Below are 22,785 nucleotides of genomic sequence, written 5' to 3'. Positions count from 1 at the left end.
CATATAGGGAGGTCATATAGGGAGGTCATGTTCCATATAGGGAGGTCATATAGGGAGGTCATGTTCCATAGGGAGGTCATGTTCCATAAAGGGAGGTCATGTTCCATATAGGGAGGTCATGTTCCATAAAGGGAGGTCATGTTCCATATAGGGAGGTCATGTTCCATATAGGGAGGTCATGTTCCATAAAGGGAGGTCATGTTCCTTATAGGGAGGTCATATAGGGAGGTCATGTTCCATATAGGGAGGTCATATAGGGAGGTCATGTTCCATATAGGGAGGTCATGTTCTATAAAGGGAGGTCATGTTCCATAAAGGGAGGTCATATAGGGAGGTCATGTTCCATATAGGGAGGTCATGTTCCATATAGGGAGGTCATATAGGGAGGTCATGTTCCATATAGGGAGGTCATGTTCCATAAAGGGAGGTCATATAGGGAGGTCATGTTCCATATAGGGAGGTCATGTTCCATAAAGGGAGGTCATGTTCCTTATAGGGAGGTCATGTTCCATAAAGGGAGGTCATATAGGGAGGTCATGTTCCATATAGGGAGGTCATGTTCCATATAGGGAGGTCATATAGGGAGGTCATGTTCCATATAGGGAGGTCATGTTCCTTATAGGGAGGTCATATAGGGAGGTCATGTTCCATAAAGGGAGGTCATGTTCCTTATAGGGAGGTCATGTTCCATATAGGGAGGTCATGTTCCATATAGGGAGGTCATATAGGGAGGTCATGTTCCATATAGGGAGGTCATATAGGGAGGTCATGTTCCATATAGGGAGGTCATATAGGGAGGTCATGTTCCATATAGGGAAGTCATATAGGGAGGTCATGTTCCATATAGGGAGGTCATATAGGGAGGTCATGTTCCATATAGGGAGGTCATGTTCCATAGGGAGGTCATGTTCCATAAAGGGAGGTCATATATGGAGGTCATGTTCCATATAGGGAGGTCATGTTCCATAGGGAGGTCATGTTCCATATAGGGAGGTCATGTTCCATATAGGGAGGTCATATAGGGAGGTCATGTTCCATAGGGAGGTCATGTTCCATATAGGGAGGTCATGTTCCATATAGGGAGGTCATATAGGGAGGTCATGTTCCATATAGGGAGGTCATGTTCCATATAGGGAGGTCATGTTCCTTATAGGGAGGTCATATAGGGAGGTCATGTTCCATATAGGGAGGTCATATAGGGAGGTCATGTTCCATATGGGGAGGTCATGTTCCATATAGGGAGGTCATATAGGGAGGTCATGTTCCATATAGGGAGGTCATATAGGGAGGTCATGTTCCATATAGGGAGGTCATGTTCCATATAGGGAGGTCATATAGGGAGGTCATGTTCCATATAGGGAGGTCATAGGGAGGTCATGTTCCATATAGGGAGGTCATATAGGGAGGTCATGTTCCGCCACTCATTAGTTGTCACAGATTTCCGCTTTGCTAATTAATGGGATTAATTAGGTCCTAGCAAATGGGTATTACATTGTACATTTCTTCACTTGACCATCTCCAGCTGTGAGAGTGGCTTAAAGCTATAGTGCGTAAATTTTGTAGTGCGGAACTTTTGTTTCCCCCTTCTGGCAGTGAGATTATGTGATTTTCTCCTAGTCGTCACGCAAAAACAGGAAACAGCTATCAACGTGTTGTGTAAATGCTCTGATCAGTAAAATACAACACATATTCTTTGTAGCATATTACAACTTAAAAGCTCATGAACACACTGAAATAGGACCATCCGAGGTCCACGTGAATGCAACATTTGTATAGGCTCCAAAGTAGAATACTTGGTTGCTACTGTTTTGGCTGTAAAACAGTGGATAAATTGTTTAGTGTGTCACACAACCCCCACCAGCATACCAAATGACTATCAGAATTGGATCCATTCGGTCCGATAACATTTGGAAGGCCAAGAAGAGTCACATGAATTGAATTGAATTATTTTATCTAGGTTAGCAGAGGGCTAACCGGAAGTTAGTCGGCTCCACCGGGTAGAAGTCTCTGGTGCGCATGCTCCAGGCCAGCACGGGAATGTCACTGGGTGACATGCAATCTAAAAACTGCTGTGAAATAACACACACTTGTTAAATGCTCTGAACAGAAGCAAAAACAGTGTGTGATCCTTCCTTCGCAGCTGAAGCGGTTTCCCTCAGTCACGCCGGGTCTGATTGCTGCTCTGAGCAGCTAATTGGCGTTAAAAGAGCACTAAACAGTTTTCAGTTTAAATGTTTCCCCAATTAACTGACACTGAAGGAGTGCTGATTGGCCCACTTAGTGCTAAATGCAGAGCAGGTTGTATGCAGCTAAAGGTCACCAGGTGCCTGGGAGCCAGCTAGCTACTGTAGGTGCACTTCAGTGCAGGGGCGGACTGGGATCATAATTCAGGCCGGGCATTTATACCAAGCAGGCCAGGCCAATAGGGCCGATGCGCGCGAAAAATTTGGGCCGTTTGAAGCCCAATTTGGGTCGTTTGAAGCAAGATTTAGTGAATATAATGCTAACGCGATGATACATGTTACCTATTTATTCACTAATAGAAACATCAACATTGCCTAGATAACTGCAAGTATTATATGAAGAAGTAAAACCAAAAACATGCCTCTGTACAAACGCTTCACAGCAAACTTTATTTAAGGAAGAGTGATCAAATCGTGCATACTGCGTTATTCTCCACAGGTTAAGAACTACACGTCATAATAACAATAATAATAAACATCAAACATATTAAGCAAGCCCCTAACATTAAAGACATGGTAGTGTGTTCTGCTCAAGCTCCAACCTTTGTTTCTGAAAAATTAGGCCAACAATGGTTTTAGTCTCTATAGCCTATAGCCAAGTGTTGAGCAATGCAAAACTCAAGGCTCCAACACAAGAGTCCAGAAATGAGCAGTGGCCTGCCTGGCCTGCTGTTCAGTGAGTGGCCTGACTGCGGGCACACACCAAAAAAATAAATAAAAAATTGCTGGCCAGGCCACTGGGCATTTGCCCGACGTGCCCGATTATGCAGTCCACGCCTGCTTCAGTGTGTCCCACCATGCTACGCTCCACTGCAAGAGACTCCACTCAACTGTCACTGTGTCACCATTGTAGATGAATAAGCATGAGTGGCAGTTGGTTAAAAAGGGAGACCTTGCTTTTGCATCATGCATCAAACAATCGGACCGGTACGTGCATAAATCAAATAGACTTGCAAAACATTTCCCCCCTGCAGTTCATTTGAGTGCCTGAGATGCTTATTGAGGTAAAAATCAACTACTGTATCATTATGCAAACATTGTCTTGAGAGGTGTCCGCTATTTTCTTTGGTGCTCTGCCGTGATTAATCTGTAAGATGGTTATTGCTTACTCAAATATTGGAGAGCTATATGCGCAGATGGTCTATGCTCAAAATAGTCTTTTTCCTCCAAACCGTAAATTCTGTAGCCTATACTATATATTAAACAACAATACATCAGTTTGCTGGGAAGCCCCTCGAGGAGCCCTGATGGTCCAGTTGAGAAGCACTGCTGTAGAATATGGTTGCAGATTGGATGAGGCATGTCGAGGCAAACCCTACACACAACACCAGCCATGACCCTCATCCCATTATGGACGTTTCGTATCAATTAACACAGGGGTGTGCTGCTAGCCTGTATGTACAGTATGTCATGTAATTGGTAATTGTAATTGTAATGGATGTAATTGATGCATAATCCTGCTGGTTGCCACGCCCCGCCCTGGCTCTGCGGCCTATGATTACTATACTTTGATAATTGCTCATTAACGCCACAGAGAAGGGACAGTGAGAGAGAGAGAGAGAGAAAGAGAGACGGCAGCTCTCTCTCTCTCTTAAGAGTTTAGAGGAAAGCAAATGGACCTAAATCGCTGCTGGTGGATGTAGAGCAGGTAGGCAAGGGATGTTATTCACCTTTAGAAATCCCCCAAATGTTTTTCTGTTCCTGCAATATCTTTCGCCGTACATCATTTCAGAAAACACGCTTGTTGATATCGGCAGAATGAGCGAAGCAATTTATTGGAGCAGTTCCATGCTCTTGTTTACACTGCCCCCCTCCCCCCCTTCCTTCCCCCTAAATATGGAGGTGACGGCTGGTTTCCCTTTGACTTCTACTAAATACAAGCGATGGCACGGCTTACCTGCTAAATCTTGCATTCCAGCAACTTCAACAGCGCTTCAGGGTAAAAAAAACAAAAACAAAACTGTAGTCCAAAAGCCTCCCTGTCTGAACACCTGACCTGTCCCAACTTCTGAAGTCCTTAGAGGTCAGGTATACCATTATGCACTCTGCTGTTCCACTACTACTTTATTTAGCATCAGACAATAATTTCACATGCCAAAACTCAGAATACACATCCAGCTGTCAGGGACGAGTCCAACAGTCTGTATAGGAGCCAGCAGGTTTATCAGATGCAGGCGTGTGCCTGAGAAACTGCCCCCAGGCCCCAGGCTCTGGAACTCCCTACCTCAACAAATTCGACAGTCGGACACCATAACAACATTCAAAACCCACCTGTTCAAACTGGCTTCCTCACTGTAATCACTGACCCCCTCCCATACTGCTCTGCTCAGCTTTGCTTCTTATTGTTTTTATTCATGCTGGACTTTGCTGTTCTGTTTTTCTTTTTCTTTTTTTCTTCTTTTTTTTCCCGATTTTTTTTATCCCATTTTTATCCCCCGTTTAGTGCTCATTTGAATTACTCAATCCTGGTTGCTACTCCATCCTCTGCCGATCTGGGGAGAGCCGAGACTGATTCCATGCATCCTCCGAGACATGGGCAGTCAAGTCAGCCGCTTCTTTTCACCTGCCCGAGGAAGCTTCACCGGTAGGACATAGCACGTGGGAGGTTCACGCTATTCCAACCAGTTCCCCTCCCTCTGAACAGGCGCCCTTAACGATCAGAGGAGGAACCATATAAGCAACCAGGATGTTGCATGTTTTTGTGAAGGGGGTTCCTATATGAAGGAGACCCCCGGGAGGCACGGGGAGAACATGCAAACTCCACACAGAAAGGCCATTTTGCCGACCCCCACCCGGGTGGTGGGCACTCGAGGACATGCGGACGGGCACGCATTCCTTCAGTGTTCACATCGGCCCAGGTGGGAATCGAACCCACGACCTTCGAGCTGTGAGGCGATAGTGCTTACCACTGCACCACCGTACCTCCCCTGTTCTGTTTTTCTTGTCTATGGTTTTATATTATATGCAGAACCGTTTTCATATGCATTGTAAGGGTGTCTTGAAAGGCTCCTCCAAATAAAATCTATTTTATTATTAAACACAAACATTATAAAGAGAGGAGCAGGTGAGTCTTATACCTCTACCTGCTCCCTCCAGACCAACAGCCTTGTGTCTACTCCCTTACTGCCATGGCACCAAATGCCGGAATTTTTTTTTCTTGACCTGTCCCTCCCTGCCTGGCCTGTCACTAGGTCCATCATTACAAACGCTTGAGGTTACCGGTTCGAGTCTGCAGGCTGGCGGCTTGGAGTGGCTGGTGACTGGTGACAGTCTATGAGAGGAGAACAGAACAAGATCAAGATTTCAAGAGCTTGAGATGATCCAAAGCTATGGCTAAGTAGAGGTACAGACTAAGAGTAATCAAGATACAATAATACTTTGGTTTTCTATCACTGACCGTGAACTAGGTTGAGTCCCCAATAGTGATTTAACAATCTGAAGAAGTTCATCGCTTGCCAGGAAGATTATAAATCATTATTATAATTCTAATAATAATAATAATTATTATTATAAGCAGATTGGCACCAGTAGATTGTCATCAACCGCTGCTCCAAGCCGCCACCTAAATTGAAGACGGTGTGAGAGTAGAGAGAGACAACAAGCAGACAGAGAAAGGAAGAGAAGCACCACCCAGCTCCGCCTCCATGTGCCTCTTGACAGCATCTTGTATTTGAATATTTTTAATTCAATTTAAGAAGCTTGAGCTTCAAGAAAGCTTTGGAACACGAGGCAGATACACAATGTGGGTGTGATGTTGTTGTCTACAGGTGTATGTATATGTTACATGTAGGTAGGACATTTTTTTAGCTACTTAAGGGGAAATGTAAGGGGAAAGGTACAAGGCGATAATGGAATAAATACATTTTTGAGACAATAACTGGGGCCTCATCACTTCTTCTCAAGAAGCCAGCACCAAGAATAGCAACATCTAAATGGGTAGGTAGTATAAATACCATAGCACTTTCTGCAAGTCAAATGTAACTAATACAAGTGTTCCAATTATTGACTCAGCAATGACAATAAATGAGCCGGAAACTTGAGCTAAAGGCTGTCATAAAAGGCAAAGCGATGCAGTTAGGCTGTAAAGGAAGACAAGACTCAAAACTGATTTGAATCCATTTGATTTGATTTAGACCACTTTTATTGTGGCTCATTTGTGTGCAAAAATCCCTCTTGACTGTTTGTTACACTATAGCATGTTTCACTATTAGGCTGTCTTTGATGTGTAGCTTATTTCAATGTTTTGGTTTTTTACATCGGAGAAGAACATGAAGAGCTTCCCATGTGTGTTCTCTGTGTGCTGATAAATAAGGAGTGGTAATGTGTGTTGCTGTGTTTACATGATCAAATGTTGATAGTGTTCATGCATTTACAAGGAGACTGCTAAATGGGAGCAGACAGATTGTGACTGATTCCCCGGCACATAGAGGAAGATTACATTAGTCATTCTTGTTTGGGGAGAACATAAACTGACACAAATCTATCTATATCAAAAGAAGCATGTGGGCAATGTTTGTTTATTCTCTGCTGTTGCTGCTTTTTTGGTCTGTACTGTAGTATTGGTATAATTGTATATGCCTATGTTGTATCTATGAACGACGACCAATATGAATTGTTTCGTGTGGCAATAATGTTTCTTGATGTAATCATATATTCAGATCAGAATTGGTTAGTAGGCCTAATCCATTCCTGGACATCATGGCAAGCGTGTGTCAACGTTCTTTCTAGTCATTAGTGATATTTCTTCCATGTTAACTTTGGCATATTCAGAGCAGAGAGAGAGAGAGAGAGAGAGAGAGAGAGAGCACCATGATGCCAGGGCGTGAAAGTGAGTGAGAAAAGGAACAAAATAATGTGACATCACAACAGTCTCCTAATGTTAATTTAAAATGAGATATTCCTTTAAATCTGGTTTTAATGCCCACATTTTTTCTTTTCTTTTTCAGATTTGGTACACACACACACGCACGCACGCACGCACGCACACACACACACACACACACACACACACACACACACACACACACACACACACACACACACACACACACGTTTTGCTCCGTTCTAATTGGTAATGGGGAATCTGCCTCCTTTATATATTGTACACTTCTTGCAGAATTAGAGGACCAGGGAGTATCATTATTGCTCCATCGATTGGCTGTATTGAATTCTAATGGCCGGGCAAGCAGCCAGGTGGAGTACAGTATGATTCTAGCTGTTGGAGAAGAGCAGGCCATTTAGATCAGTAGTGTGATTGCTGTACTGCATGGATTGTTACAGTCAATTTGCTCAGGGCAACATCGAGAAACAAGTCCAAGTCTAGTCTGCAGTTAGAATTGAACAATGTACCATACAATCACACTGAGTCATGGGGTGGTATGCAACCTAAACAAAAAGATAAGTGTCCGCACACTGAGGCTCCATCAATGGTTTTTTATTTGCAACGTTTCGATCTTCACAAGATCTTTATAGTTACCTTTTGTCCAGCACCTATACGTTTTTTGGATGTGCGCATAATTGTCTTTTTCATGGTATGCAACCTCCATACTTTTGTCATTCAAGTTTGCCAGTTCTATGAAAAACTCTGTCTCTATGAGGTTTAGTTCAATATTATTATTTGCTGTTGCCTTTTGATTTTAGATTTCTTCCCCAAGGCAACACAGTGGGTACACCAAACAATGCTTCACTCTGCCTGCAGACTTGAATGTTTCTCCAAATGGTCTTTTTTCATTGTTGGATTAGGATTTCTAGTAGTTGGATTGGTCAGCGTAATGATGAGTCAGTGATACCTTTTAAGTTTAGGCAGTTTGTAAGTAATCTTTAGCCTGGTAAACCATACTGCGCATATGAACTCACATTCTGTTTTATTCTGCGGACCAGTCTGACCAATACAAAACATGAATGGTGTCTCCCGAAGCAACAAGCGGTAACATTAACGTTAGTTGTAGGGATGTTATTGATTAATTGACAATGGAATAATTGCCGTTAAGAGTTTGAACAATCAAACGTAGATTAACCGATTAATCGACAATTTATTATTATTTATTATTATCTATTTTCAAATTTTTTGCTCAAATGATTTAACACCACAAGGGCTAAATTTAACTTTCACCGCTTATACAGAGGAAGAAGAAAGCCAAGCAAGCAAGCAGGCAAAAAGTCCAGTGTGGGAGAATTAGTCTTCATTGTAAACATTGTAATACAATGTTGAAATACGGCATGTCTACAAGCACAATGACAGCTAATGCAGGATGTTTGGTTGGTTGATTAACTTGTTGAGTAAGCTGTAACAGCTGTAAAAACCTGCATTTTCTATTTTGTATATCAAAGCTGTTTATTTTATAGAATGATTAATCAATTAATTGATCGTTAACATGACCAATTAATGAATGAAGGAAATTGATTAAAAATTGCATCCCTAGTTAGTAGAATAAACACAGGCTTAAGTGCAGTTATTGCAGAAATAGACTCAATAACTATAATTAAACAAGAACAAGAGTATGCACCAGCGGAAAAGAGATTTTCGCCATTCTCCTGAGTGGATTTGGTTTGGATTTGGCTACGCTGATTGGCTGAAGGAATTGTCTGTCAAGGAAAGTACTCCCACCCACTGAAATTGTTGTCGGAGGACAAACTGAGAGAACTACACAGAATGTAGAGTTCACACGATCAGTATGGTTTACCAGGCTAAGTAATTGTATGGTGCATTTACAATGCCTTGAATCACTTCTTAATATTTTATACATAAGTAGTTTTTTTAGGCATTAAATTAATTATTTTTTATCTGGGGAAACTGGTTATTTTGGCACTGAAACTGATGAGGGACAATTGGAGGGCAAATTATAAAAAAAAATATTTGATGTCAAGACACCAGCAATGTGCTCAGGTTCCCCTCATAAGATCCAGCATGTGTCTCAATGGATGAAGCATTCTGCAACTCATATTACATTGTCTGGGTCTTCATCAAATAGCTGGTCGATGGCCCATGTGATTTAAGAATCCTTATTTCTGGACAATGTAATCCGAGGGTAACAGTAACACATGGAGGTTTTTTCAAGGCCAAATGTTACGCAACGTGATCCTTCCATGCGCTACATCCTGCCGGTGGAACTCCTCACTGTCAGGTGAAAAGTAGTTTAGCTAGCCAGACTATCTCCATTTCACGGTGTACCAGCACAGGAGAGAGTCTAGTTCATCTTACTCTCAAGGTCCTTACACACCCGGGAATTGTTTTTGTGTGGGTTTGTGTCAGTCAATGTAACCGTGCATACCTATGGCGAAGTTTCACTGAGCGTGATTGCAGTGTTCATTTTTTCGGACCACGGTCGATTTTTCAGAAATTCGCGTCTGACGTGTACACATCTGTTGCTGTGATGACATGCGGCACAGGACCTCGGGTCGGATTCGAACCCGTGACGGCCGCGCGAAGGACCAAGCCCCCGTGGTACGCGTGCTACCAGGTGAGCCACGAGGACGCACAAAGAACACATTTTAACAATATCTCCATAAAACATATTTGATCGCATATATGAATTGCTATTTTAGGAGCCCTTTAAATCAAATTGCTTAAAATACATTAACCATGACATAATGACGTACTGTATCTTGACATCGATTCGCAATGCTGCTTCACCGCCGTCACTGATAGCCTGTTGTGTGCAATCACATCCAAATGCTTCTCATCAGTGTCGTCCTCGGTTCCCCGACAGTGTCAGGACTCTTCCCCATTCGATGGGCTAACGGAGTCTAACCGAGCTGGGCGTGCTAATTTCTCTCCTGACTCGGATCGATACCACCGTAATATGAGCTCCCCTGATTGTAGACGGTCAAATTAGCGCAAGTCTGGCAGACGCGGCAGTTGCATTTGTCAGCTCTCTCTGATTGTTGAAAGCACCGGGGGGGAGGGGGGTGTTCAACAACTCATTGCCAACTAGCTCACTCCACCTGTCAATAGGGTCAGGGAGCGATGCAGGAGCATGGATGATGTTATGTTAGATTCCTCTCCGCTCCGTGCTCCAGATTAATACTTTGCAGTCGGTGGATGGTGGGGCTGGTGGAAGTTATGAATTAATAAAGCGATGTTGAGGACTGTACAGTGTGTACCATGTCTGAGAGAACAGATTGGAGCAGGAGGGGAGGCAGGAGAAGGAGGGAGAGAGACATATGTGCATCATTCAGGAATATGAGAAAGAAAGCATCTAACACTAAAGAGGTGTAATGTTGCCAATGTGGAAGAATATCGTGTTGTTCTCCGGTCAAGCATGTTGGTGAGATGAGGGGGAATGAAATGTCCGCTGCTGACTCCTTTAGCTAATCACTGTAGTTGGTTTATTTAATCCTAAGCACCACTCTCCTAACCTGAATATAAAGGATAATGATGCTAAGCTAATATTCACCAAAAACACACGTCAAAATGTCAAAAGTGCACCGTGAGCGGCCCAGTGTGGGCAAGTCACAGAATCTGATGGGATCAAATATGATGCAACACCGGCCTAATTACCTGAGCAATTTACTGATCTAAACTACTAGCTAATCAACGTGCATGTGTTGATATGAATAAAGCAGATTTGGAGAGGGCCCATTCACTGGGGCGCAGCCATTTCTGATGGCAGCCAAAACATTCAAGTCTTCTTCCAGGCGAATAACGGTGGGGTCGGCATGGAGATTAAGGTGGAAAAGATGTTTGCCTGTCACGCCAGCTTGCGTCTTCCCTCCGAAAAACAATTAAATTCACCCCTCCAGTCATCTTCTGAAGACCGTCTTTCCGTGCGAATGCCCCGCTTGTTTGCCGCATGACCACCTGTCGTCTCTACCCTCTCAGAAACCTATCCGTCGCAATTGCCTTTTCACCTTTTGCCTTGTCAAAACAATTTCTCGCCCATTTGGCCTTGCAAGGATTTAACAAGGTGAAAACTCATTTATAACCAAGGAGTAATTATCTGCTGGGAGCCATTTGAGAACTGAACATATTTGTTATTCTGTGTTATTATTTTCTCTCTAATTGTGTCCTGCCATTGGCATAATCAGTTAATTACAGTCCTCAAGCGCTCATGGGCTGCCTTCTCACTTTGCCAGATTGCCACCATGACGTCTGATTTCCTGCTGTGGATATTGAATTCATGTGACTTCTGTTTTGAAATGGACCGTTACTGATCTTCTATAAAACCTCAAAGCCACATGCTTTTTGAGCTGATTCACTGCACATAGCAGGCATGCCATCATGTTTCATACAACATAATACTGAAATCTATAAGGTACCTCAACCAACGGAGGAGGCCCGGAGGTCATATGTTTTAACCCCTGTTTGTCTGTGTTTCTTGGCAGCATATCTCAAAAAGTTCTGAACGGATTTGCATGAAACTTTGTAGAAAAGTAGGGCATGGGCCAATTTAGAACTGATTAACTTCCAGCTTTGTTGCAAGATTGGCGGAGGTATGCACTCTAACAAGTGCCCTCTAGTTAAATCATGTAGTGTATAGTATTTCTGCCTTTGAACATCATCTTATCTTAGGGAGAGCAGTATTTACCTAAGGGAGAGCAGTATTTAGGATCGTCGACATAGCAGAGAGCATATGACATCTGTCTCTACTGCATCTAATTCTACATGAGCAAGACTTACGCAACACTTCAGCACCACAGACAGCTCTACAGCAGCAAGACTTACCAAACACTTCAGCACCACAGACAGCTCTACAGCAGCAAGACTTACCCAACACTTCAGCACCACAGACAGCTCTACAGCAGCAAGACTTACCCAACACTTCAGCACCACAGACAGCTCTACAGCAGCAAGACTTACCCAACACTTCAGCACCACAGACAGCTCTACAGCAGCAAGACTTACCCAACACTTCAGCACCACAGACAGCTCTACAGCAGCAAGACTTACCAAACACTTCAGCACCACAGACAGCTCTACAGCAGCAAGACTTACTCAACACTTCAGCACCACAGACAGCTCTACAGCAGCAAGACTTACCAAACACTTCAGCACCACAGACAGCTCTACAGCAGGAAGACTTACCAAACACTTCAGCACCACAGACAGCTCTACAGCAGCAAGACTTACCCAACACTTCAGCACCACAGACAGCTCTACAAGATCAAGACTTACCAAACACCTCAGCACCACAGACAGCTCTACAGCAGGAAGACTTACCAAACACTTCAGCACCACAGACAGCTCTACAGCAGCAAGACTTACCAAACACTTCAGCACCACAGACGGCTCTACACAAGCAAGAGCATATCTATTGTCATCCATCTAAATGCAAACAAAATACTGTATATTAATGTCATCAGCTGTTTGTCCATCATTTCCAGCAATATTTTGTAACAATAGTTTTGAGGACAGATAGTGAGCAGCTCAAGCCAAGTGGAGGAAACTTAGTCAAATCCTTGCTAACGTTAGCCTGCTAGCTTTGGCAGATAACAGAAATAGCTACTCTACTAGAAACAGACAAACTTCCGGTTGACAGCATGTGAGTGGATGTCGCTGTGAGTGGGGCTCCGCACAAAACAGACTTGAAAAAGTAAATAAATACTTAAACATAAAATAGGTTAAATACACCTGCCTTTTTTATATAGCCTAATTATAATTCCTAATTGAAATGTTGAATCTCCATCAGGGGGCAGCCCATATAATCCCGCCAACAATATATAGGCTATTTCAGAATATGAAAATATAGGGAATTCCAAAAGTCTGTCCAGGCAACCCCGCATTTAGGTGATGGCCGCAGGGAAAGGAGACTGACTGCTCAGAGTGAATTCTTCACAGATGGATTTGGCCGATAATATTGCCATTTATTTAGGCTACAATTCATTCGTGTGCTGGAGATACACAGAAAAAATAATGATAATGAAATGAATCTCTGTGGCAAATTCATCTTTATTTGTGGTTCACAATGAATCGTCCATAGTTTCTCAAACAAACATTATGCAGAATGTTCATCTCAATCAATCGGGGGAACATTAGCGGGAAGCTTGAATGGGAGCAATGAATCTTGTGCTGCAAGACAGTCAGAATGCATCTTTTCAGACTAACGAGCTGTTGGATTAGTGAGATTTTCGTTGTCAGGTTAACAAGCTGTCGGACGAATGAGACGTCTGTCCAATGTGTCATTTTTTGGACTATTGAGGAGTCGGACTCTGTAGGTGTCGGACTAGTGCCATGGCACCTACCGATATGAACCATAATAGCTTATTGAATGATCACACATGATTAGGTCTGATTTTATTTTATTATCCGATATTAGGCTACTGTAATGTTGTTTGTCACAGCAGCAATACAAACTGCCGTGATCCAGGCTATTGAGAAACCTGTTGGAAGGAGACAATGCATGCACATTTTTATACTAATTAATACGGGGTTTCTTTAATCTCAAACACACATGCAGAGAGAGAGAGAGAGAGAGAGAGTTCAACAGGCCCGTATCTAGGGTGAGGTTACTGGGTGGGCAATTGAAAATGTTGGGGGGGCAATGAAAATAGCCATACCAAAAAAAAACTCGCCAAAAATGTGCCTAACTTTGGAACATACTAGCCGACAAGCTAGTATGCCATACAGTAGCTGGTACCAGGTCCGTTTTTTAGCCTGTTACATCTTTGGCGGTAGGTTCTTGGTTTGGGGATGGGGATTAAGTTGCATTATATTCTAACACTAAACTGTTCCACTAGGTGTCTACATTGTGCTGTGGGTAACCTAAGTATGAACTTTCACTCAGGGGACAGGCCAATGTTTACAAAACTCATATTATTAAAACTATTTGCAAACTAACTATGTACATACAAACTAACAAACTAACTATTTACACAACTGTTATTATATTCACAAGACTTTTAGTCTGGATCGGGCTCGCTCGTTTCTGGGGTTTCGGTTGTGAGCTGGGATGAAGCTGCTAGGCCGTGTTGGGACCCATGAAAAAGTGCTTAGAAAATGAGTTTCGTTCCCATGTCATGGGCACTACTCATTCAATGCATTTTTTCATAGACAATACCCTTCTGGACTTTGGGTTAAAAGTTCTACTCATAATATCCTGCAGTATTTTGTCACAAGCCAGAAATGTATAAACAGTTTATAACCAAAAAACGAAAATCTTGTGCTGCTGTTTTTGCTTGTAAAATGTGTTTTTGGCAACACAAAATCTTTCTCAAATGTCATAAATGCTAAAATGCATATACTTAACATCTGAAACAAGTATTGGTGCCTTTAGTTTACTCATATGTGAATTTAGATCATGAAATGTAGCATATTTGTTAAAGAATATGCTTCAACTTAAGTGTTTGCCACACAGTACAATGAAACCTCCACAGTAAATTGTGCCAAAAGCTTATGTTTCATACATAAAAAATGTCTCAACCTACTGTGTAATGAAAGGTAGAAAAGAAAATCAGGGCACCTTGGACCAAAATGGCAGAAAATCTATCAAAATGTTACCACGCCCCCTAAATTGGAATAATGCAAAAAATGGACAAGACTAAAAATTAAAGTACTAGAGGTCAGAATTATTACAACATATGGTATGAAACATTTATTCAAGTACCACAAAGTGTCACAGCATCTGTCATTTGTACACCCCCCCCCCCCCCCCCGCCAAGGAAATATATGAAAATACAAAATAGCATACAAATGCATCACAATAAAACCTTCTGTTGGCTGTGTAAGTAGTCTGTGCTGTTTGCATTTATGCATTGCATTTAACTGGATGTAGGCAGTGTGGCAATTCTTTAACAATTTAATAATTCTTGAACAAAACAAGTAGTAGGCCTACATAGTAACATGTTGGGTTACTCATCCCTATCACTTTCATCAGAGTCATCATCCCATGTACCTCTTTCTTCTGTTTCCTTTGACACATTTTCACAGTCCTGGCAGTGACATAAATCAGTGCAAGACAGTTTTGCAGACATGCATGAACATCTTCCAGTTTCACATTTGCTTTTTTTACAATTACAGTGGACTACCTGCAACACACTATCAGGGGCAGGATTTCTAGTCATCCATGTTACTGTTAACTCCCCATCCTCCATGCCCCATCCATTGCCAATGGGTGAAGGAGCACACATCCTACTAGTCAGAGAACGTCTCATCACTGCTGCTTGGTAGTTTGCCCTTTTGCAATGTTGGTGGAGAGCATCACTTGTTGGGGGAATGGACAGTTCTGGCAAAGCTGATGATGCCGTACAAAATGATTTGTACCTTGCATCGTTCACGTTTTTGGCAGATGATTGGCCATACAGGTGGCACACATATTTGCTCAGTGTGTTGAAAGTTGACTGGTCAAGGTTAAAACTGCTGCCAAGATTTGTGAACCCAGTCAGGTATTCTTCTTTCTGGCAAGCAAGAGAAAATGTCTTCCCTTTGCCCTTGCCATGAAAGGCACTGGTCGAGTCACAACCTGTGAAGGTATGGATGCCAATGAGTGCAGAACAAACACTGGTGCCAAGAGCTGCTGACACCTTAGCCACATCAATGATCCTCGTTCTGTTGCCTACTCCTGTGAAGAAATACAAGCTACACTGTAAATCTTTCTGCAGACTTACAGCAATCACTGCCACGTCAGTATCGGGGCTTTTGATGACTACAGTTTGGTGTTCTTGTGCAGCATGCTGTGCATGTACAAATACCCTAGTGTCATATTCCTCATGGTCACATGTCAGTTCTTGAACAGCAGTGACAGTTTGTGAACCCTCTTTTACGGAAACACAGTGACACAGTTCTCCATGTGCTATGTACAAGCTGAGGTCCCTGCCCAAAATGGTGAGGTCAGCATCTCGCCATGCAACATAGAGGAATTCTGCCAGTTCTGCTTTGTTTGTTCCATCTGATAGAAACTTTTTCCATTGCGTTGGTGCCTTTTGATCCCGTCCATAGATTTGCACCCGTTGTGTACCGACCCCAGCCCTACGTGACCGCTCTAGGTTCTTAATGCTAATTTTTGGATACTGGTCAATGACAAAGTCTATCCGTGTACACTTGTGCTGCAGAGCTAATTTGAGCACATACTGTAGTACGTTTTCAGCCAATTCTCCAAAGGTAGCCGGTTTGGAACGAATGGCTTGAATGACTGCCATGCCATCGAAGAGAATAGCTCCATCTGACGGAACTTGTTGAACTAAGCAGTCTTTGTCTTTGTTCTCCAATATATTCATCAGAGCTGATTTGTTTGTTTTAGCTAGTGACCCGTCAGTACTGGCTAAAGGATATGAAACCGTTCCCAAGGAGTAGGACAGAACTTCCCTCAGGTCTATCTTTCTAGTTTGACCAACAATGAGTAGTCTGGAGAACAGTTTCTTGTCAGCACGCAGAATCACATCTTTGCCTGCTGCAGATTTCTTCTTTGTCTTTGCCTGGTCACTGAAGGTCTTCAGTTTTTGTGCCTTGATGGGGGCGAAAATGTCGACTGATTTTGACAACAGTCTTTGGTCCAAAAAGACTTTGACAGCTTCTTCACCTCTTTCTTGTGCTGCAAGCAAATCATTCTTGACATCTTCAGCTGCTACTGTCCCTGAGCTAAGACAAACAATGCCATCTTGGTGTATGTCAAATGGGTTCAGCATAGAATCTATGGTGGAACTTATTCTGGTCACAGCATTTTCATCGGCATGAATCCGTGTTTGGTCCAGATCTTTTCGTCTCCGTGTTTCAGGAGATTTACCAGCCATTGACTCACATTGTCTAGCTATGGCAGCTCTTTCATGTTGTGACAATATCCAGCGAGACACTGCAGCCCGATTCAGTGTTATCCCTGTCCAGCCACCCTTTGTCTTGGAATCTCTATTGCATGTTTGCTCAATAGCCTGGTCACAAGCAATGGAGGCAAATCCATGGGCACTTTGACGTTGGACAGTCCACTGGCCTTTTACACTGAGGTCTTTGTGACAAGAAGGATGTGTGAGAGGCAAATTGACCATTTCCAGCCAGTATGAAGGCAAATACCTAGCATAGTTTACACGGTCGTAAGCAAAAAACCATGCCATCATCAGGCGCACTGTTGACAGGTGAAGCTGCCAGTCTGATTCACGTGTTGCTCTCACAAACAGCAGTAGTATTTGTACCATGTCAATGTATGAACTCCAGAAGGCAAACGTTGGGTTTTCTGCACTTCTCGTTTCCACAAAGACGGCATACTTTGAACACATTTTGTCAAAGTTCTCATTTGCACACAAAACATCCATTGTTCTGTCTGGGAAAGCGTCTTTGATCTCAGTGATGACAGCCATGCACTCATCTCTCTCCTCTGGTGTTAATGAGTCTAGGAATGTGCTGAATCTGGCACGTTGCAGACTCTCATACATAAGTTTGTGTGCCCTCATGCTGCGGTTGTAATGATGACCACTGATCACACCATTGATGGATCCTTGGGCAACGACTTCAGACTCGATGAGTATGTCTTGCAGTCCTGCATCACCAAATCTTTTTCCTAAAATGCCTAGGAAGGACATGCATGTATGAAACTCACCTAGTCTAACCACAAGACGCTTTGTCAACTCATCATCTTTCCAGCGGATTTGCTGAGCTTTGGCATATATAGCTTGGTCAAAAACTAACACTACATGGTCCAGTTCTAGCTGATCAGCAAGTTCAACACTTCGCTTCAGAATAGTGTTAACTGTTGACATCTCTGTCGGTGAAGCCTCAATGACTGGAAGATAATACAGTGCTGACTTAGGTAGAGTGGCATCACTTTGTAGCATTGTGTGGAAACCTGTCCAGCCTGGTACTGTACATGCTTCAGCATCTGTGTTCTTCACTAAAACATATGCCAGTTCTGTTTTGGCAGCAGACACAGTGTTCAACCTGTACGTTTCCACCTGCAATGGAACACTTTCATCCTGAAGCAAGTTCTGTGGCCCTTGTCTTTTAGTCTGTGGATAGTGTTGTAGCGGGATGCTAGGAGGTGCTTTGAATGTGTAAACTGACTTCGGCAGTGGCTGTCTGTCTGGTCTAGACATTGTTTCAACAACAGAACTTTGTACCATAATGCCATTTGTATGGTGAGTAGTTCCACGACCTGACAGTGTCTCCTCCCCAAAATCGATGTTATCCCACACCAGTATGGTTGGTGCCTTCTTTGAGAACCCCTTAGGGATTTTGTCTCTGCCCTCTAGAAGTTGTAGTGACGCTAGGCTAGTGTCTAGACTGACAACTGTGTTCCATGAAGCACAGTGTCCTAATCTGTTCAGTAGTGACAGAACATTGGATGAACCTGTTAAATGGCGAACAGTTAGACCAAGACACAGTGACTTAGGCGTCTGCTTCCGACCTTTAGAAGCAAGATACACAATGTCTTGACAAACAGATAAAACTTTTAGGTTCACATCTTCAGGAATATCAACATAATGGTCTAGTGTTGGTTCCTCTGTTGCACCTATAATCCAGGAAATCACATTGAATAGTTCAACTGGCACAACAGATTTTGCGTCAGAAACATTCAAATCCTCTGCTGTGGGAGGCCAGGGGCATTTCATCCCGGGAGTTTCATTCACAAGTCTCTTCAATATCAGTCCTGCACTGTACAGTGTCCTTGTGTGCTCTGTAGTTTGTCCAGATGTGTGTTCATTGTCACTTTCAGCTTGGCTTACCTCGGTTGACTCAGTTGTTGTCGTGTCTGATGGATGCGGTAGCCTGTCTAACAGTGTATCTGCTGATAATGTTTCAACAAAAACCAGTTCGGAGATGTTGCGCGTTGCAGGGCTGTGAAACACCAGCTGGGGGAAATCACGGGCCAACCGCTTTTTCAGTTTATCCTGCCTGCAACATGAAAATATAGAAAAAGACGAGCACAAATGTATAAATAAAGGGATTTTTTTCACAATGACAAACAAATACATTTAAACATACTGTCAGCCTTTCTTGTGAGCGAATAAATCAATAAAATGGAAACTTTTCAGTATGAAAGAGGTTCCTTTTTATTTACTGAACTGTCAAGGACACAGTTACCTGTAGTCTGAAGCATCAATATCCTCATTCTTCTTAACGATGTCTATGAATTTCTTCCTTAGTTGGTTCATTTTCAGGATTTCTTGTTTATCGATAATCCTTTGACGGATGACTCGTTCGCAGAATATCTTGTAGCTGGCAGCAAAGGGTTGTTCATTTCTGAAAACACACACACGCAGACAAAAAAATACTTAACATGTGCAAAGAGGTCTGCTGTCAACATTGTATCTAAAGACAGACAAAATAGTATTTGTTGTAGGTCAAAGCCTTACTTTTGAAATGTGCAGTGTTAATGCAATGTAATAACTCACACTTCATCTGTGGTTGCAGTATGTGTTGCCGTAGACTTTGACAAGGACCTTGTGTATTCTCTGTAACAGGACCTGTGGTAACGCACTTCCAGAGACACACAGTCTTTGTCTTTGATATGCAAAAGAACGCTAGAGTCTTCCTTCTTCTCAGCAGCCTTCCGCAACTGGCCTGAAAACAAAAAAAAGTTATAATCAGCTTTACTGTCAAATCACACATTTTATAATAAAAAAAAGTGGGTGACATTTGTTTTTGTATCTTTTATCCATTGTATTGTTATTACAAGAAAAAAGAGGTGGGGGGGGCAAGGAGATCAAGGCAATAAAATAAAATGCTCCCTCTCTCTCTCTCTGTGTGTGTGTGTGTGTGTGTGTGTGTGTGTGTGTGTGTGTGTGTGTGTGTGTGTGTGTGTGTGTTGGTTTGGGGGCTGTAAATAACACAGTGAACAATGGGCCAGCTGGCACTTGTGACCTGCCCCCCCTTGGTGTTTCAGTCTCTGTTCTGTAGATACACATTTTTTTTATCAATGATAAGTAATATAATATAATATATAAATCAACTACATCACAAGACCACCGCCTTTTCTGCCTGTCTATCTGCACACTTCCTTGTTCCATGTTTTTCAGTCCCGTGTGTGTGTGTGTGTGTGTGTGTGTGTGTGTGTGTGTGTGTGTGTGTGTGTGTGTGTGTGTGTGTGTGAGATAGAGAGAGAGAGAGAGGGGGGGGGTCGCTTACCTGCAGACACTGTCTCTGCTTGTGAAAGTTGATCCTTCTTCCGTTTTCCACCAACAGTAATATATTTGTCCACCTTTTTACAAATGATGCAGATGGCTGGAAGGACAGGGCCAGCAGAACGGACGGGCAAACCTGTCCGAGACCGAAGTTTCTTTCGGGGGGTTTCAGACGTGGCTCCGTCGGGGCCGATGCTGTCCGAGGCTGCGGCTGCATCTGGTTCTTCTTCTCCCCCCCCCTGCACCATCTGTGTGCAGCGTTTCTCAGCCAAACCCAAACGTCTTTTACAAATAAAGCGACGGTAACACGTCGCGTGAAATCCAGCGTCCTCGGGAACATGGTCAAAATCCACGTCCACGCAATGTTTAAAAGTTTCAGCGATAACTTTACTATCGCCGTCCAGACAAAGCCACTGTTTGACGACAGACCTGTAAGTGTCCCACCTTGTCTGGGTAAAATCCTGCACGTCCTCATTCTGTACTGACAAAAAGTGCATATAGCATCGTTTGGAGTCCTTTGATTCCCGGCTTTTACGCACTTTTTTCCGCTGTTTTGGTTTCTTTTTCCCCTCTTCGCTGCTTGAACTGGTGGTCGCCATGGCTCTAATGTTATTACGGCAAGGGAATAAAGCGGCTACGCGATTGGTCCACGTGACCAAAACCACACCACTCCCCTTGCACAGATTAGTACGCCTAGTAAGAAATAGTGCCGTCTTTGACCACTGATTAAAAAAATACTGCAGGATAACACGAGTAGAACTTTTTTATTTGTACTTTCTACCTATAGATCTCTTTTATGGAGAAAAAAGTGTGTAGTGCCCCTGCCGTGGGAACGGAAGTAAACGAAAATGCTAGTCACAATATGGCCTATGCGTCCGATTCTGGGCTTTCTGGGCTTTCTGCTGCGCGTTTCAAAGTGTGCTGCACCCAGAGTCTATTTTCGGAGCCCCCCACCGTTGTGCGCCGGCTCCCAGCGCGACAGCGAAAAGCCAAACGATTCTCATGAGAATGGTTTCATCACGGCTTTTTCTGCTGTTTTTCCTCGCCTTTCTCTAATCTGGAGAGCACTGTCGCCACCTAATGGGTCCGTAAAATAGCTTTTACACATTCAACATGCACCATACTTTCACAGGAGATGGATCTGGCTTTGAGCCACGTCCCACTGTCAAAAAACGCAATTGACAAACATACTCGTCCTTGGCACTCTACGTTACTAAACCAATTGACGAACATACTCGTCCTTGGCACTCAATGAGTTAAAATAGAAGGAACAATAGCCTAGGGGTGTTTATGGCTGCTCATCAGTCCATGATGTCCATAATTAAAACAAACCCATTTTTCAGAAGGTGTCCATGAGAGATGAGATCACACAGTTATATTGTCGGGACTATATATATATATATATATATATATATATATATATATATATACGGTATATAGATATATACTATATATCTGGAGAGACCACCAGCATTTCTGTAACAAGCCTGAATCCACAAATCATACTAATGCTTGAAAATGCCATACTTCACCTGTGGAATAAAAACAACCATGTTTGTGTGTGTGTGTGTGGGGGGGGGGGGGGGCGTGCGTGCGGCGTGCGCTTAAACACATGATGGGTGACAAAATCGGGCTCATTCTGTGCTTATTACCAGCACCACTGTGTCATTGTCATACGCACAGCACAGCCATTACGCATCGCTGACGCTGATATGGCCACATGGAGAGAGCCAGTAGAATAAATCCATTAATTCTTTATGCTGAGGTCAATTTGCCTTTACCAGTCAGAGATGTTTTTTTCCAATATTTTATTTTCATTTTTTATAGAACAATATACAAACAAGACAAACAAGCTCAGACACAGGAAAAGAAAGAGAGAAAAACACATCATGGACATTCAACATTACAACATGGTGCTACCAGCCGCATAAGGTGCTGATGTGTTTGTAAGAGATTATGAGCATGGGATCCCACACAAGGGATCCATGGGACACCAGCTGGGCGAGCCACCCGTCACCTCTAACCTCAGTCACTGGTCATTCTTCACCTCGTCAAAGTAGCCAAAAACAGGTAGTTGAGAACCTTTTAAGCGAGTCGGTTCTCAGGGACCTGAGTCTCTCCATCTGTATAACAGAGATCATGTCCATCAGCCACACCTGAAAAGAAGGTGAAGAGGACTTCCATTCGTTCAGAATGAGTCTTTTGGCCACAGTTGTCCCCTCTGTGTCAGAGATTGTTGCACAGCTATAGAGAAGTTCAGAGAGGACTCATGAGATGTTTGTTTTGTTATTGTTTAGAGCATCACAGTTGAGTTGATTACGACAGGTTTGTGTTATGAGCGCATGTTTCAACTTGTGAGTCTTGCTTGACTACAATGAAAGAAAAGCAGCGCATGGAGAAGGCATCCCCAATGCTTGGTCCAAATATGGTGAATGACGTTACTCGTCACATGAGTGAGCGTGTCAACCTGGTGATGCACGCACGCAGCAGGAGTTCAGATTGCATTCAGATCACCTGCGCATCCTGCCATCCTCCCCTATAGCAGCCAGACACAACGCCA

The 22,785-nt window shown here is 43.1% G+C and overlaps 1 long non-coding RNA gene across 1 annotated transcript; it reads right to left on the bottom strand.

Moving 5' to 3' along the window:
- Nucleotides 1-14,865: 14,865 nt before the first annotated feature.
- On the bottom strand, nucleotides 14,866-21,048 carry LOC310775317. Its single transcript, XR_014552650.1, has 3 exons — nucleotides 20,230-21,048; nucleotides 19,186-19,665; nucleotides 14,866-18,996 (listed from the first exon to the last, which is right to left on the bottom strand). It is a non-coding gene; the product is annotated as an uncharacterized lncRNA (long non-coding RNA).
- Between the last annotated feature and the right edge of the window lie 1,737 nt (nucleotides 21,049-22,785).

Source organism: Poromitra crassiceps, assembly GCF_964638095.1.
Source record: "Poromitra crassiceps genome assembly, chromosome: 4".
NCBI classification, from domain to species: Eukaryota; Metazoa; Chordata; class Actinopteri; order Beryciformes; family Melamphaidae; genus Poromitra; species Poromitra crassiceps.
Note: the sequence above shows the minus strand (reverse complement) of the source record. Positions and strands in the feature narration are given on the sequence as shown.